Raw genomic sequence first — 18779 nt, 5'->3', positions numbered from 1 at the left:
TGCCCTGCAAAGACCTTCCTTCCATCTCCTTTGCAAGGAGAAACAGCTGGAGCAGTACCAGACCTGAAGTGATCTGAACCTGGATTCACAAGCAGCAACACAAGGAGCTGCCAAGTAGCGGGCAGGCAGCAGGCAGGAGTGTGAGCAGGACTCCAGGAGCCCTCTGATGGGAACAAAACCAGCATCATTCACTGTGCCTGCGAGTGTGAAAGAGATCCAGTCAAGGAAAGCGTGGGGCTTGCCTGCATGAAGCAGCCTCAACCTAAAATCCTCTATTTTCACTACAGCACGGTCCCAGTTCTCATCTGAAAGGCATTTTCAGAAGGAAATTCGAGCATGATGCAACTGCAACAAGGCTGGATGAAGGACTAGGGGGTTCTCCCGGGACTCCCTTTTCTGTGTGACCACAGACAAGCCAAGGACACACACATCCAGGAGCACGAGGTGCTCAAGCATGGTGAGAGGCACACATACCTACCTCAGCCATTATATATGGTGCAGGCACTCTGTTCCCTGCCCTGGGAGGGCAGTTTTTCTAGGACATGGCTAAGGAGCATTAACAGGTCTTTCCTTTACCCTCCCCTCCATCCTGAATACGTAACAGCCCAGAACATCAATACTTTACATGAGTTAAAGAGCCAGCTGAGGCTTTAGGGACTCAGGCAGGATAAAACACTCTTTAGCACCCAGCCACCATGTAAGAAAATTAGAGAAAATAGGGACCTTTGGTGAAGTCTTAAATAGGAGACTGGAAAAGGGGAAATTTCCTCTCTCCCTGCTCTGTGAGCAGGGATCACACCGCCTGCTGCCGCTCCCACAGTTTAAAATACTTAAGTCCTCCAAGGTGCAGCTTAATTTTCTTTTTTAAAAAAGAAAAGTGTCAGTCTAATTAGATAAATCCTCCAAGCACGTGGCCCGGAGTTCGTCATGGAAATTAACCTCCTTGAAAGATCACAGTGACTGAAATAAGAAACTGTGTGTTTTGGCATAGTGCAGTGAAATGGGAGATGCAGGCTGCATTTCATACACCTTCCCTTTCATAAACCTGCCGCGTTTCATATCTGCCCTACTGGCCCTGAGCTCGGCACCAAGACTTTATCTCTGAATGCCTGTTTGCAAATCGCTGCTGAGAGGTTACAATAACCCCTGGGAGAGATTTTGCTGGCTCACCAGTGTGAAAGGACACTGCTCCCCTGGTATAAAGCTGGGCCAGCCTGAGGCACTGGTGGAGGGAGGGGCTCGTCACCAGCAGCCCTATGGAGAGGATGTTCTGCAGACACAGCCACCAGGGAGGTAGCCACGCTGGGAGCTGTTTGCCAGCCTCCAAATGCTCTGCCAGGCTCACCGTGCACCACGCAGACAAGTGTGATTCTGTGCAGCCCCCACTCTCCCTGGATGGGGATGGGCTGAGTGGGGCAGGAGGAGACACCTCGAAGCCACAGGCTGTGATCACATAGCTCAGTTTGCATTTATGCCAGATACAATCCCATCTAATTTAGAAGGCTCTGCCTGGCCACACTGGGGAAGGTGTAGGGCTGGCAGTTAATACTGCTTAGGAATAAAAGTCCTGGTCACTTTGCTACTGGAAGGAGAAGCAAAACCAGAAAGAAAAGAACTGGTTTTATAAGTGACAGTCAACTGCCAGGCCTACCTTCAAGTCCAAGCAGGGACCAGAACCAGACTATTTCGTACTTTTAGGAAATGTTGACCAGTCAACTTTTCTCCAAACCCACCAGAGAGACTCTCAGCACTTGCTCCACTGGCCCCTCCTGAGTGCTAAAATGCATTTTGTAGTGGCAGTTCCAAACGGCCCTTCCCCATCAAGGAGATGGAAGGATTCTCTTTCTAAGCTTTCCAGCTCCCACTGTTCTTTCAAAGGATAAAACTCAAAAGCCCCTAAAAAATCTGTCGAGTTCATCTACCTCCTTCATTGCCACGTCTGATGGATGCTGGTGTGTGCAGTGCTGTGCTGCCCTCCCAGCACTGGGACCAGCCTTGCCAGCTGACTTCACATGCAGGAGGATGAGGACCAGCCTCAGAGACCAACTCTGAGGTGACTTGTTGTATTGTCATTGAAATGACAAGCCCTATGGCTCAGAATCTGGGAGCAACCTATGTTGTTTCAAAACAGCATCACTGGTGGCAGCACAAAAATAGGATACCTTCTGGAGAGAAAACCACCCCAAAATGCCACGGCGGGCGAGGAGCCAAAGGCCCCAACAACTGCCAGTCCTGCAGCCCCTTTTCCTGCAGCGCTGATTGCACACGAGGCCTCGGCAGCTGGACGGCTCTAGAGCCGCCCGGGAGCGCAGACTCCTGAACCTCCGGGTCCTGTTCTAGAGCGGCTCAGTCACGCGTGAAAGGGATTAGCTGACACCTCCCCAGCCACTGCACACAGAGAGAGGGGGTGCAGGCACATCCCTCCCTACAAGGGCCTGTGTCTCCTTGCTACAACTCATTAACTGTCTAAGAAAATAGTTCAAAAGGCAGACAGTGCACAAAAAGCGCATTCGTGTTTCCTCCTCCCTCCAGCTCAGGGTGAGACGTGCTGGAAGGACACCACCAGAGAAACCAGGATGAACTCAGCCCTAATACAGTTCCTTAGCGGTTCTCTGCCAAGTACAGGCAAGCCCCACAGTTCCATTACTAATAACTTAATACCTAATAATATTACCAATGTAACGCTTAACCTTGAAGCCAAGCACCTGGACCCAGAAAAATCAGCATTTAGCAAGACTTCCACCTCATTTTGTTTGGCTCCTGCCAACTGATCAAAACTCAGCATCCACAACTCCCTCCCACCTGCTCCAAGGTATTTGGAGTCATTTTAAAAAAGGTAAAGCTCCGACTTCAGCCAGAAGCTATGGGCTGAACCAGAGAGACAACACTGACTGTAGGAGGGGAAAAAAAATTCAAGTGCTCCACTCCCTTTCTTTAGGCTTTGGATGCATTAGGCAAATTCCCAATTACAGCAATCCCTTCTGCCTGCAACTGGACTTGAGATAAGAGACCAGAAAGAAGGGTCAGTGGGCATCGCTGAAGACTCAGCATCTTCCATTACACATCAGCACAGTAAGAAGGGCGCTGCCAACCCTGAAATGTTTTTTTCCAAGAGGAACATGCACACCCTTTAAAATGGGTATGGTGAAATCTCCTGGAGAGGGAAGGACTCGGCAATGCCGGCAGGTTCCTGACTCCTTATCATCAGAGCAGGCAGCCCAGCCCCTGAATTCATTTCATCAGTGTCCTCTTTCTTCCTGCTACACGGGCTCAAATCCCCCAACGCGACTGCAAACACGCTGCCAAGGAGGTCGTGCGATATCTGAATCCACAACGGATTCAAAGACATCTCCATGTTTTGCTGTCAGCCTGAAGTTTGAATAAAGGAGCCCACCAGAAAGAGTGAATGAACGTCGCTGGCAGCTGCCAGCAGAGCCTGTGCTTTAAGCCACCTAGTGTCCGAGCAGCGCAGGGAGAGGCTCCAGGAAATTCAGGCAAAGAGAAGGAGTTGAGGCATCCAACAGGAGTGACACGACAGGAGCTACAGACAGGGTGCACAGGTTGAGAACCGAGCAGAGGAAGCAGGTGCCAAAGCAGAGCCATGGCAGAGCACCCACCCTGGGATGCTGCTCCTGCTGGGGGGTGAGACCCTCCAGCACCGGGCAAAGAAGGGTGGGCAGCAGACTCGTTCCTCACACCGCTGTCTGTCAGAGAACGTCACCATTGGAGGCCAATCTTTCAGCCCCAAGGTCCAGCTGGGCTGGTTACCATCCTGGGATGCAAACTTGGAGACAACTTTCCCAGGCACAGGCCTGTGGAACGAACCCAAAGCGCCTGGAGCCACAAGCCCTACTAACCCATGCCCACTCCCTTCCAAACCACTTTCATCCACATCTCCTCTCCTGCCCCCGCAGTAGCCCCCTCCTCCTCACTCTCTTTCTCTGTGTCCTCGAGACTCCTCTCACCTTGAGGAGTGTTAGGATTACCCAGCATTTACACTCAATGCTCCTCTTTATTCCTTAAGACTTATTAAGAATGATAATGAGCTCCAAAGCAGTGACACGTCTCTCTCTCTCCCCCTCTGTCGCGCTCTCTCTCTCTCTCTCTCTACGTGCCTTTTCCGTCAAAGGCACACAGGACAAATCCGACCAAAAAAAAAAACCCTGACAATATGGATCAAGGACACATGAGGATTTATATTCTACAAATCCAGCCTTTTTTGTTTTTATTATTTCTACTCAAATGCCAACCCTTTCCTCTTCTTACTCATGTTCTCCCCCCTTTACCCCAACCCTCTTGGACTTTGAATAAGAAAGAAGAAGAAGAAGAAGAGGAGAAGAAAGCTGCTTGCCTGGAAAACCTCGTTAATGTGGAGCTCTTAAACGGTTGATTAATTTTAGCAAAATTTACGATGCGCCCTTGCTTTTCTTTGAAGCTGCAGTCTTATACACCAAAAGCAAGTTAACTTTGAGATCTCTGTGCGAGCCCACTGCCCCCTAATTCTTGGATGCCCTATTTAGGTACACAAATGTACAGGAGAGAAATGCTAGAGCAGAGCATGGAAACAGTTGCCCTGCCGGGTGCTCAGAGTGGTTCGATTCAAATCCCTTTAGCACAGCCTAATAATCACAACCTGAAAACTCCCAACTTCTCGCTGTTTAACTTCCCATAAAGATTTTAAAAAAAAAAAAATAAAAAAAAAAATCACCAGTCAGTCCTTCAAACCTAAAAGGAAACAGGGAAACATAAACACCAATTCCAGGAGAAGTGTCTCCAAGTTCCATCTGCGCACGCCACAGAAACGCCGGGCTCTCGGCTGCACTGAAACATCAGGTTCTCCCAAAGCCACCTTTAAACCAGCCACGTTTCACCAGAGGGAAAAACCGAGCCTAAGGAGACGTCACGTACTGATCCATCCGTACCCTGAACGGTACCTCAGTCTTTCACTCATCTCCCCAGCTTCCTCCTGCCCAGTGTTTGCTTGTATTCTTTGTCTCCCTCTGCTAGACTCTGTTTTTCTGATACAGACATCAGGAGGTTAAGGGCTCAATTATCAAGTCTGTTGAATCCTCAGCTTCACGTTACTTGGGGGGTTCTCTGTGGCTCTTTGGAACTACACTGCAAAATCTCTTCCCCTCTCGGCTTTTCTTTTTCCTCCTTGTAACGTCTGGTTCCGACACACCCCCGTGCGTGAACCCACAGATCTATTTGGGGTAAACGGAGAGAAACCCTGGATTGCTCTGGGAGACAGGAGCATTAATAAAAATAACCGTAAGGCTGCACAGCCACACTGAACCTGAAGCACTCGCGATCTTGAAACCCAAAGTAACATCCACATGGAATTTACAAAATATGATTCGAGTGGTTCTAATTAGCCCCAGTCTGTGGAAAAATTGGAAGGAAGCGGCTCTTTGATTAATGTTACAAACCAGAAAGGAAACAGATTTTAAAAGTTAAAGTAGCAGCATTGTGGAATACAGAATCATTACCAGCATACATTTATGATACCTGCTTCAATCAGATGGCTTGGGGTTTTGTTTTTAGGGTTTTTTCCTTTTTACTTTGAGAAAAAAAAAAAAGGAAGACAGGATGCAAGTAAAAGCTTTTGTTTATGGAAGTGTGCGGTGCTTTTATCTCCCAAGGAATTTATATAGCTGGACTGTGTATAAATCCTTCTGAAAATGAAATTAGCAAAAACAAAACAGGGGTGAAGGTGCTGGGGGGGCTGGGGGGGAATCACCACCTCAGTAAATCATAGTGGATAACCAGCCCCTGGCTTGGCCAGATAGCAAATTCAGCTGTAATAGGAAGGAACAGAGTTGGGAAGGGAAAGGACAAGATTCATACCTGCAGCAAACTCCTGGCAAAAATGGGGGGCTATTTTCAATAAGCTTTTCAAAGTTACTGTGCAAGTTTGCTTGGGCTTGAAAAGAAAAAGGAAATAAGGGTTTTTTTCCATCTAGTTTGATTGTTTTGGGTGGAGCTCAAGCGTGTGTGTATATATGCTGTATATAAAAATGAATTACTAATTCTTTCCTGGAAACTGTTTGAATTACAATCTGCAAGATACAAAAACACACCTTTATTTTAACACTGATTTTAATACAGATAGAATGGGGGGGTGGGGGATAGTGAGGGAAAGGTTTTTTTCCCAGTGCACAGCAAACCCCTTAAGCAAGAATAACACCCCCCACATGCAGGCAGAGACACACTTTGCTCAGCTGTACAACACCAACTCAACTCCAGCCCTCAGTGGCTTTTCCCTGTACCAGGGCTTCGCTCTGAAACTGCAAGAATGACAATGTCATGTGTGGGGAAAGCTGACACTTGGAGCTTTTAAAAAGAAATGAGGAAAAATAAGCTGTTGACTTCTTGGTTAAAGTATTTTCTTGTTCTAACTCATGTTCTTATGTCACTGGGCTAAAAAAAAAAAAAGAGAGAGAGGGAGAGAGAGATATGACTTTCCTTGAATGATCTGTTTAACCTAAGCCAGAGGAAAAAAAAAGAAGTCATTAATTACTTATGTGAGCTATTGCTTCTGAAAGACAATAAACCTGCCTGGTCGCCATGGATATGACATATTTGCTCTGAAAACAACACAATAATTAGCAAAGGGGAAAGATACAAGGAGAATATGCAAACTCCTGAGTTTAAAGCCATAGTGTTTCCTTTTTTCCCCCCTCCTCTTTTTACTTGTCAGAGTCAATTCTGTTTGCAATTCAAATCAAACAAATAAACAGAATACCTACAAAAAAATTTTAAATGATCTACAGCACGACAAATCACACAAAAAAAAAAAAGGAGAAAAATTATCAAGGAAAAAAGATGAAGTCTGGTATGGACAGATCATAAACCACCTGGGTGTTTTCCATATACGTGTATGTGTGCACATATATATGTGAACTGTAAATGTATATACACACACAAACATATATGAGTTATAAGGGTTACAGGCACTATTTCCTCTAGGATTATTCTTTTATTTTAAAGATCAGTATAGAAGCATATCAAGAGGAAAAAGATCTCTGTTTTAGGGAGGGGAAACATTTTGAAGACACACTAAAAGAAAGTACAACAAGGGGTTTTTTACTGTGTTCAACATGCATTTTGTGCTGGTATAGGATTTTCTTTGCAAACCTTTTAACTTTTCTCCAGGAGATGAGCAAAAAACCCACAATTGGTGTGCACTGTGCGTCAGCCTCATCGACACAGCAGCTCACCAGGAGTTCTCAAATTTTAAGCACAGAAAAAAAAAATTCTTCTCTCACCTCAATTACTTTTTCTGAAGTGATATTACACTGGTTCACATGTAATAATGCAATGGATAAGTTAAGAAATAATGAAAACTGAGTTATATGCAGAGACACTTCTTTGAAATAATTTATAAATGTTGCGGGGAAAATGTTTTTTAGATTGCTCTCTCATTAAGATGAGACAAAGACTATTAAAACCTTCTCTAATGCGGTAGCTTTCTGGATTCTGACCTTCCACATTTAGAAACCAAGTAATAAAAACACCCTAACAAGCACTTTATCTTTGGAGATATTTGACTTTGAACTTATTTTAACATTAAAAAGACTTGGGAGGTATAAAAATAACAATATAGTTGCCACAAGTTTCTGTTGTTGTTGTTTTCACTGCTAAAAAAAAAAATCTTTAGAACAAAATAAGCAGATTAAGGAAACATCCCCCTAATTTAACTGGCTCTTTTTCTATTTTTTTTAAACAATAGTTTTTAGCTGGACGCTTTGATCTTGAAAGGGTTCTGCTATCTTGTGTGATGAGGGGGGAAAAATGATCTGTTTTAAATGATGATGCAAAAAAAAGGATCAAAGCCCTGACTTTCTGTTAGCCATAATAAGCTCTGTCTTGCACAAAGCTTCAACTTCAGGCTTTAATATATAAAATATACAGGAGCCCAATAAAAGCACTGAAAAGGTACAAAGTCTGAAAACAAAAGGGGACGCTGCTCCTTTAAACGTTTTAGTGCATATGGAGTTTGATTTCTGAAAGAGATCAGTTTAACATCTCCATAGAAACCAGCAACAGATTATCATCAACAGAATAAATAACTAGTCTAATAAATTAAACAGGAGGCATAAGATCTGGAAACTTGATTACTGAAGTTCAACAATATTCCCCCATAAACTCTTCCAAACCACCTTTAGGGTAGCTAACAAGGTGGCAGCGACACACAAGATAAAGGGTAGGTGGGAAGCAGGCAGGACTTCTGAAATGAAAAGTCCGAAACCTTCGCAAGAAATTATTCCACGCTGAGAGTCAGCAAATCAATAGAGGAAATAAATTCATCAATGAAGTTTTGGGAGAGACAGCTCCCGTTCCAGGCAGCGGGCTGCCAGGACCCGCTGTGCAGCGCGGCGCGGACAGGAGGGGGCACACAGAATGGACGTGCTGCTCCTGAAAAGTTTCACCTTCCCGGCCCGAAAGGGCAGGAGGGCTCGGGCCGATCGATCAGCCCCGCCGTGGTTCGGGGCAGCCCCCGCCCGCACCCACCCCTCAAACTTTGCCGCACAAGTTGCCCGCGGCGCAGCCGGGCGGCCCCGGCGCCGGCCCCGAGGCGAGCGGCGGCGACAGCCCGAGCCTCTTGACAGCTCTGCCGGCGCCCCGGGCCGCCCCCAGCCCCGCTCCAGCCCCGCTCCAGCCCCGCTCCAGCCCCGCTCCAGCCCCGCTCCCCGGAGCGGCGCTCGGGTCCCGGCCCCGCACCGCTCCTCGCCTCGTCCGCCCGCGCCCCGCGCCCCCCCCGCCCGGCTCTGAGTGACGGCTCGGACACCTGTTCCCCGCGCCCGGAGCCCGCAGCGCGGGCAGCGCTCCCCCGGGAGCCCCGCTCCGCGCCCCCCGCCCGCCGCCGCCCCGGGCGGCCGCCCCCCGCCCGCCGCTGCCCCGCCGCGCTCGGGGGAAAGGGGGAAAGGGGGCGACGAGGGGAAGGAGGCGGAGGGGGGAAACTTCCTGGCTCCGGATGGCAAATCAGCTGCGCATTCTGCAAATGCCACCGGGTAAAAATAACCTGCTGCTTCGCCCGGGGGCCGGGCACCGGCTGCCCCGAGCCGCGCTCCCGCCGCCGCGGCCCCTGCCCGGGGGGCTGCGGCCGTCCCGCCGCGGGCACCGGGCGAAGCGCTGCCGGCCCCGGCCCGGCCACTTTGCAGAAAGTTCCCTGGCACGGCTCGCCCCGCCGCACCCGGCCCTGCCCGCCGAGCGCTCCCGCCGCCGCTCGCCCAACTTTGCTGCCGCCTGTCCCCCCCCGAGCCCGCGGTGCCGCGCCGGGACCCCCGGGCTGTGCGGCGCGGCGGGGCCGCGTTACCTGCGCCCGGCGCGGAGCGGGAACACGTGTTCCCCCGGCCCCTGCCCGCGCTCCTGCCAAAGTCTGGCAAATTGACGGGCGCCGGCGCGGCCGCGGCTCCGCCGCCGAGAGCGGGCACGGCGCTGCCCCGCCGGCCCCGCCGCCGCCGCTCCCCCCGCCTCCCGCGGGGCCGCCGCTGCCGCCCGGTGCCCGCCGAGCCTGCCCGGCGCCCGGGGAGCCCTGCCCGGTGCCCGCGGAGCTGGGCGCTGCCCCGGGGAGCCGCGGCGGAGCGCGGAGCGCTGCCCACCTGCCGAGCAGCGCCGCCCGCCCGCGCAGCGCCCCGGCCCCGGGGCTGCCGGCGGCGGGGCCGGGGCCGGGCGGGAGCGGACGGGCTTACCTGCACTTGGGGCTGCTTTGGGTGACTTTCCAAGTCAAGGGAAATGTGTGTGTGTTTGGGATGGAGGCAGCAGCGCGCATGCGCCATCAAACTTGCCCTGATCCCGGATTTTTCCTCCTCGCGCTCCCCTTTGCTTTGATTATTGAATTTTCCTATTTCTAACAGGAGGGCGGGCGCCGCGCAAAACCCGGCCTGGAGCCCGCGGGGCGCCTGCCCCGGCCCGCCCGGGGAGGGGAAGGGGGGAGCGGCGGGAGGGAGCGGGCACGGAGCGGACTCGGTCTCCAGGCGGGCAGGGCAGGCAGGCAAGGCAGGGGCGCCTGCAAAACCCGGACCGGATCGCCCTCCCCTGGCAAGGGAAAAGGCGACAAAGTGTTCCCATTTCCCAGCCCGCGCGGGCAGCTGCCCCGTCCCCTGCCCTGTCCATGCAGCAGCGGTTCCTCTCTCCCAGCCCTCCTCCCTCCCAGAGGGCCACTGGAAGTTTTGTAAAATTTTCTATTTTGCAGCCTGCTGACCCCTGTTCACCTTAGTTCCCTGAGACTAAACTCTATGGAGATGATCAATGACTGGGCTGTGAGTATTGCTTTATTCTCCAGCTGGTTTTCCTAGGCATGATGTTCAGTTTCTATTTTACAAAAACTTCTAAACTTCGATACTTTTCTTTTGCTTGTGTTCTTAGTCTGGATTTCACTCAAGTTTAGAACTAAACACTGTCTCGTTGCACCTACAGCTGTACTATTTCTCAGTTTGGGGGTGCTGGCTTTGCTGGCAGTTACGCACAGGACTAACTTTTGCGGGTCTGGATCCTAGAGAAAACACCAAGGAACAGACGTGCAAGCCACAGGCAGCCTTGTGGACTGGGCTGGGTTTGGGGGCTGTCTCTGCAGGATGAGAGCCAAGAGTTCCCCTACATTTGCATGCACCTGAATTTCCAACAGGCAGGCATCACATTTCTGTGTTAAGAAACTTTCTTCAGCTCTGCGTTTTCTTTCTCAGCTCTACCTTTCACCTCACTGAGACAGCGAGTGTACATTACAGTGACGTGCACATTTTGTGGTGGTGATTGCACAGAACCATCCACAGAGACCCTTTCCTTCATCCCTTATGCCCTCTAGGGCTCCCCAGCACCGTTCCCTCGGGGGTTTGGAGGTGCTGCCCATGCACAGAGTCTGAGGGACGGATCTGCCTCCATGGCAGGGCTTGCAGGATTTGGGCCCTCGGCCCAAGCTGTGCAGACCTGTAAACCCTTGGACTGCTTTTCTCACTGGGAGCTCTGCGTCAGCACACCCACACAGAACCCCTTGCAGGAGCGTCTCGCTCTCTCCCTGTGCTTCCCTGTCCGTGTCTGCCTCCACCTGTTGCCTCTTGTCCGATGCTCACACCGGCAGCTCTTTGGGGCAGAAACCATGGTTTTGCTCTGGATTTGTCAGTGCCTTGCACAATGTGGCCCTGCTCCATAATCACAGCTCCTGTGTGCTATTGCCACACACATAAATAATAACAATAATTAATAATAATAGGCTAATTCCTCTGATTTCGATGTGACTACTCATGTGAGTAAAAGTGACTCACGTACGTGTTTGTGGGACCTCTGCCAGCTCTTGGGCTTTTATGGTGAGTCTCCCAATATTTGGTGCTCTCCTTTGATCCCCAACTCCTGGAATGACACATTTCTAGCACTTTTGTTTACACAAGGAAGCTTGGATATGTGGCCTAGTGCTCCCAAAAGCCTCAGAAGCCAGAGGACAAACAAGAAACTTCCAAAGAAATGGATTTTTAATGGCTTTTGAGAAAATCCTGTGATTTGGCAGCTCGGGGAGAGGCGGAGTCTGACTCATGAATTTTGAGCAGACAAGTTTAGCAATGTGCATCAATTGAGTTAAATATTTAGGTCCCTGTAAAGACTAGACTTTTGCTAACCAGGCTGAATTTACAGTGGAGAGATATATTTCTGTGGAAATACTCAGTGTTTAAAGTGCCCGTGTCTTTGCAGAATCTGGGGGTTTGTGTATTTGCATATTGTTTGGGATTTGTCACTCTGTAGTTATTTATTTTTACCTGCTCACAGTAAGAAAGCAGGAAAATGGGGATGAAAATGGCATAATTAAACTAAATAGGACTGTGTGAGACTGTTATAATAATTGTGGCAAGTATTTATAAATTGCTGAAAATAAAAACACCAAACTTATTGAACTTGTATGCTGGAGAGACACTACCAGGTTAAAACCCATGTGTTTCTGAAAGTAAATGTCTCAACTTCTGGTACAAAAGCATAAAAGAGCAGATCCCAAGCTATGAATTCTTGCTTATGAGGCATCCCTGAAGAATTAAGGGCTGGGAGAATAGGGCCCTTTAATTAAACCTGCATCGTTACTTTTAATTGCATTTACTTATTATTTTCTCTTGTTCACTTTTTTGCATTTCTCTCATCTGGGGTGTTGAACACAGACTGAATGGCCTTCCTTCTGCTTGGAAGTTGGCTAATTTTGGAGTGCTGAGGAGCTGTCCTAGTTAGGAGGAGAACTTGGGGACAGCCAAGTGTTTTTGGGGCGGCCCTGTTTACCCCCAAAGGTCTCTCCTGCCTGTGCTCCCCTGCACGCTGCAGGAGGGTCAGACACCCTACAAGCTGTGCCTCTGACAGCTCCAAGTCTCCTTCCAAACACACCTCACCCCAAGCCCATTCAGCCCATCTGATGTTCACCACAGGAGCTCCAGCAAAGGCTCCTCAGCCAGAGAGATCAGGAGGTAATGACACCTTACACAGCCCGTTCGAGATAGAAAGAAAATAATTTAGCAAATTGCAAATGATGCATACTTAACTATTTATGCAGCATCTTCCTGTCATCAACCCAAAGCAATTTTACTTCCGTGTTGAACAGTGGATGAAAATGTTCTATAGATTTAACCATTGCGGGAGTTCCTTTTAAGTGGTGCAGTAATCTCTCTCCAGCTAATTTAGTGTTGTAATAAGGCACCACCCTCACAAGTCCTTTGTGTTCTTGTGTCAATACTGCCCCCAAACCAAAAGTGCTGGCATCTGCATCTGTCAGAAAAGTGGGTCTGAAGCACAAAAAGACTAAGAAAGAAGCAATATGGCCATCGGCGGAGCAGCCTCAAGAGCCTTTTACCAATTCTGGACCTACTCGATTTCGTTCAGAATTCCACTAAAACACAATTTGCTTTCTCAACAAATCCATGCTGTGGTTTAACAGCATTGGAAAATTCAACAACAAACCTTCTTGAACAGAAGCTGAGTGAGAAGTACCTGGGGAGCCAGGATGCTTCAGTACAGATTCAGTTTTCTTGCCAGTGAGGATTCCTTGCCCACTGCTCAGGATTCAGCTTGAACCAGATCACCTCTTTCATTGGGACTCAAGACCCCTAACCAAAGACCTCTAAGGAAAATGCCTCTCAGTTTGGCTCTTTGCTCTTTCAAGTATTCAACAGACAGTGGGAAAAAACCAAAAATAATCTTGGACATCACTATCATCCCCTTCCCTCTTATGGCTTTCTTTGCCTGCATTTACTAAACCCATGAGTTTACATTTACTAAACCTGTGACACGGTCATGGTTCCCATCTTCGCTATTTCCTGCTTGCCTGAACATTGAACAAACAGTTCAGTTGCACAAGACCATTGGCAGCTCAGATTCCACGTGCTCCTCCATCTCCAAACAGGTTTGATGTATTCCCAGCCTTTCTTTAGCTGCCATAGCATGTAGTGATGCCATTAGTCGCTGCCCTTGGGGAGAGGACACCCTGCTCACTGCAAGCTTAGTGCCCATAAGACATTGCTTGTATTGAGCTACATATTTCAAATAAATTTCCATGGACTGAAATTGTAGGACACCTTTCATGCTATTTATCATTTGGCAATTAGCAATAATAGCATCCAAACTCATTATTAGGTCGTCCTCTGTGCCTGCTGTCCACAACTCTTGGTTAAACCCAGGAATTTCTCTCTGAAACCCAACTTGGTGAAAGGTTCCCCCTTTTGCTCGGGGTCCTCATTTGCACCCTGGGGTGGGGTGGGTGTAGCTGTGTGGACAAGCTGCACTGACCTCTGGGGTGCAAGGACACCCCGAGTATCTGTCACCTTCCCTCCCGCACTGCTGGGCAGCAGTGAGGTGTGAGCACGAGGAGCTTGTACGAGCCATACAGAACAGAAGTGAACAGAATATTTAGACTGATGACAGGACAGCTGCTGGTAAAAGGCTGTGTCTTTCCCGCAGACTGGAGGTTAATGTACTTTATTCCCACCCAGCACATACCCCAGAACACTCCATCTGGCTACACTGTGCAAGTGCAGTCCGAGAAAACTTTACGTCCCCTTAAAAAGTTACTCACAGAAGAAAAATGGTGCTAAAACAACATGAGAAGAGCCTGGATTAAAATGCCAAAAGCAGAGAAATACATGCTGAGGGCTCTAACTCTGTCCTCAGCTCACCCTGCTTTTAGTAGAGGGGGAGAGGAAGGACTGCAGAGGTGGTTCCTGTAGCTCTGAGCGCACGGGCAATAATCAGGCCGAGATGTCTCATTCCCAATGCCCAGCACAGGGGACGTGGTTTCCATAGGCCTACATGTCACACTAATTCCTCAAAGAGGCAAATCATCTCTGCTACGTGAGGAGCAGGCTGAGGTCTGGGCTGACCACTCTACAAGACTGGACTGGAACAGTCCCCTACTCCATGTGGACTATCCATCAGGCAGCAGGGGGGACATTTTCCAAACCCAGCACAGACCAAGGTGCTGTCCAGAACCTCTCATCCTGCTTCACAACTCCCTGGAAGAATGAAGAAACCACTCAGACATGCACTAGAAAAATCCCGTGGATTTACTTAGTTTCGTAATGGAAAATTAAAAGCAATTGCAGAGGAGGAGGAGGAGGCACTTTTTCAGTTGCAAGTGCAATATTATCCGCTTTCGTTTTTTGTCACTGGAGTGGCACAAGCAATCAGGGAATGTCATGTGGTCATTGTTTGTCAAGTGGCATTTTCTCACAGGCAACTATTTCTTTGCATGTGCCCAGTTGGGGAGAAGGAATTGGTTGGCTCCCCATCGTCCCCTGCCCCAAATCCTCCCCGCAGAGGTGGCATTGCTTCACCCTGACAGCAGTGGGGCAACACTTATTTATGTTGAAGAGGATCAGTCCCCGCGTTTTGAAACTTCAACCTTTTGTTTAGAAATATATATAATTAATATCAGTATGCAAGTGTATAATAAAAATATTGAAACTGTGTGAAGCAAACTAAAGGCCTACAGACTGATACTGACTTTTGGCTGGTATAAGTGAGTCTGTACAACAATTTACTCAGCTCAGAATCTGTTCTTATCTGTTTTATTTGCCTTAAATCTATATAAAGGTTCAAGCAAAAGACTTAGCAAGAAACATCTCTCATTTAACTCCAAAATTTGTCCCAATCTGTCCCAAAATTTCCCAGTGACTTCACTATTCTGTGTCTTTGGGTAATATCCACTGCTTTAGGGCTTAATCCTAAGGGAGGTTACTAAAGGTAATAAATAAATACAGAAGAAAATAATAATAAATAAGTAACACCAATAATAAAACTGGAATTCAAGTGTGAAGTTGTATGTTTGTAATAGCCTGCCTGTGTTAGAAAATAATCAACTAAATAGCAATAAATAATAAAAATTTATATTAACAATTCATTTGTGCTGATACAGACCTTCAAGTTAGAGTTCATTATATTAATTTACTAATTAATTAAGCACTACATCACCTGGCACCTACATAGATTTTATTACACTTTAGAGATGGAAAACTTAAGAGTCTTGCCTAGGGACACAGTGAATCAGTGGCAGAGCCAGACACAGAACTGGAATATCCTCCACAGCTCTGTCTGTTTACAGCATAAAGCTGCCCTGATTTTCTGACTAATTTAGTTCAACAGATGCAATTCTCAGTGTGGAGACTCCAATTTGGGTGCAAGAGGGAGTTATTTTGTTTGAGCTTAAATCAGTTCTTAATTATATCAAGCTAGTTATATAAAGGCAGTTTTAAAAATATCCTTGCAGGCATCTACATTTCGGGCCATTGACTTAAAAACACACCTTTAGTTTAAATGCTGCAATTTTCCTGATAGGTCCCAAGTCCCAGCAGTTCTTCAGGTCCCTCCCAGTCCGCATTTCCCCAGCAAACCTCACCTGCACAACTGAGATGTGCAATCTTGAGTGTCTCCAGCTAAACGGCACAAATATTGTGAGTGCCCTGAATTTGGTTAAAGACAGAGTTACTGCAATTTAGTTTGGCCTTTTAATAAATGGTTTTGACTTCTTTTAAGTCAGGCTTTGCAACCAAGTCTCAACTGCTTGAGGAGCTGGGTTAACTCCACACTGATGACCCTTCCACACTCCCAGGTGTTACTGGATGCTTCCATCAGGGCACATTTCTCCCTGGACTTTCTGAAATGGAACCCCTTCCATTTGGTCACCCTGTCCTGGGAAAGAGGAGGTGACTTCATTGTGTCTGCCTTGCCCAGTGCTGTCTCCCTTTCCCAGCAGTGCCTGGTGGGATGGCACGGGGGCTTCCCAGCCTGGCCAAGGGAGATGGAGGCAAACCAAGGGCTGCGTGAGGAATGCAGGAGAACTGCACGGGATAATGGGAAACATTATTTATGGCCTGAATGCAGAAAACCTCCCCTTCCTCCCCCCTCGCCGACAGACAAACCCATGTCCAGTAATGACAAAGTCATTACCTTTTTATTATTTTTCAATAGGGTTCAGATGTAGCGTGTCTGTTCCTTACAGCCTGTCCTGATGGCTCCGGGCTCCCGTCTCGCTGGGAACACTCAGCTAAACGCGCCGAGTGGGTGTGGAGTCACCAGCCCTGCTTTAGAAAATTTGGGCCTTACCCTCCCAGCAGCCTGTTATCTCACTTATTAAGGGAGAATTATAATGTTTCCCTTCCTCCCAAGAGGCATTTGGGACTACAATAAAGGCCTTGTGAGAACTGCTGCAAGATCAAAGCAGGGATCCCATTGGAGAAGTTCAGCATAGTGCTGTTCCTGATAAGACATGGTTTTTGGGGATCTTAATAGAAACTATGGGCTTTTCAATATTATTTTTTTTCCTAGCATGAATGCTATCCTTGAAAAAATAATTTTTTCATGTGGAAATCCTAAAATAACGTGATCCTCAGATACTGCAAAGGCTGAAATTCTTTTGGATTTGGTGACTTTTCAAGCTTTCCACCCCAGTGTCCTGTGTCCCATGAGAAGCCTCTATTCTGACATGCTTTTGCTCACTGATTATTTCACCAGTGATCATTCTCTGAAAGGCTTCTTCCTCCTTCACCTGCTGCCCCTCTGTAACTCCAGTCCTCCTTTTTTCCTGCATTTAATGTCCTATCCATGCTTTGTCTTTGTCTTTGTCTCCTGCTTTGTAAATGTCCTTCCCCCACTTTGTATCTCCAACAAGACCCCTGTGTGCAGGTCTGATAACCCACGTAGCACCCATGTCTCTGGGATTTATTTTGAGATCTGCTGCTTGTTTATTTATTTCCCTTTTAGCACACCCAGCGAGGCCTGTGTGGCAGGAGATGTGAAGGGAGGTGATTATGGGAGACTATTTCCCCTCGCCGCTCATTCATGACAAACAAAGAGCAATGATTGATGATTAAAAATGCATTCTCTGGGCTTGTTTTCTTTTGTTTTACCATTATGGAGATATTATAAATACTGAATACTAATCAATCCAGACCTGGCGGGACCTCACAGACCTTCTGCAATCCCAGGGTTTGCTCTTCCTTACAACCTCTGCAGCTTTCTCTTCCCTCCTTTGTTCCTAAATAAAACACCTCCATCCCAACCAGAAAGGATTAGGACAACTTTGGGTGAATTCACAATGTCTTTTTGGGCTGGCTGGGCTCTTGCCTCTCCCTGAAGGGACAGTCTCTGTGTTCAGGCACCCTGGCATTCCCCTGCCCTTTTTTGCCCTGCAGTGGGGTGAAAACAGAAATTAATTCCTCAGATCAAAGGAAAATTTCTCTTATTTAGGAAGCCCGGAGTGCCACGAATTTGCTTGCAAAGTGGATACCTAGTGGGGAGGAGAAGAGATCTGGAAGTCCCCTGTAAAACACTCTGGTTATCGGGAGCAGTAAGGCTGGATTGCTCCCTGGGCATTTCTGTGTAAAAGCCAGAGTGCCACATCTGATTCCGCAACATTACACAATGTCCAGATAAACAGCAAACTCGGTGGCTTGCGTTCTTTTATCTTTATTCAGTCAAATTAACTGCTTTCTCTTTCTCTTCCCGCCCCCCCGCCCTCGCCTCATTCTCCCTCACTCGTGTCAAACGCAGACACGTCGCGCTGGCCACTGCAAACAAATCCATCCAAATCACCCATCCCAACTGAATGAGAAGATTCCTCTTCACTTTGGCCTAAAATTACTACTCTTCTCTAATCAGCTCTTTCCTGTGAGATTTTTCCAGTGTTCTGCTCCCTGCTGAAGTCGACATTAAATCTCCCACACAGCAAAGCTCTGCCTGACTCCAGTGTGAGTGCAGTTAGGCTGAGGCTCAGCTTTTGCTGAAGTCCCCCTGGAGAACAGACTGAGGTCCCTTTTCTGCTCCTGACTGCACGTGGAGGCACTGACAGGGACCCCAGGGTGCCATCAGAGTGTAACAGCAGCACGAGGGGTTGCCTGTGTAGCTCAGATTAAGGGAAATAAGCTACACACATTTTTCTTAATATGCTTAGAACCAGCCCAGGAATAGCTGAGCTCAGCTGGAATGTATCAGGAAGGAGAAGGAAGAGAATATGAGCTGGGCTAGCAAGAAATTTTAGTCTGAACCATATGGCAAGAAACTGCAGTATGTTCTTATCTTGAAGCCCGAGGATTTATTTTATGCACATAATTCCCTGATCATCTTGATGTAGCATCTCTTAGGAGGATGGTGTTACACTATCTAACCACCACTGCTGGAAGTTGACAATCTCTCTATCATCTTAACTTTCTTAAATAATTTTAAATATATATCTGTGTTTATGAAATATCAAGGGCCTGATCCCATTGAAGTCTGGGGAAGGACTCTAATCAGTTTGAGTAGGCATTTGGATCAAGCCCATA

At 48.0% G+C, this 18779-nt stretch overlaps 1 protein-coding gene across 7 annotated transcripts in view; it reads right to left on the bottom strand.

The window, feature by feature from the left end:
- CASZ1 (castor zinc finger 1) overlaps positions 1–18779 on the bottom strand; it is a 273799-nt gene that overhangs the window by 183061 nt on the left and 71959 nt on the right. For 4 of the 7 annotated variants that reach the window (XM_051786180.1, XM_051786186.1, XM_051786181.1 and 1 more), the window contains exon 1: positions 9696–9857. The exons of the other annotated variants lie outside the window; for them this stretch is intronic. The gene's annotated coding sequence lies outside the window, so the exon portion shown is untranslated. Of the gene's footprint in view, positions 1–9695; positions 9858–18779 lie in introns of those variants that run through there. 7 annotated transcript variants of the gene reach the window in all.

Source organism: Manacus candei, unplaced genomic scaffold (assembly GCF_025592945.1).
Source record: "Manacus candei isolate 608988 ecotype Guabito, Panama unplaced genomic scaffold, ASM2559294v1 h1tg000022l, whole genome shotgun sequence".
Taxonomy (NCBI): Eukaryota; Metazoa; Chordata; class Aves; order Passeriformes; family Pipridae; genus Manacus; species Manacus candei.
The sequence above is the reverse complement of the archived record's forward strand: the minus strand, read 5'-3'. Positions and strand labels throughout refer to the sequence as shown.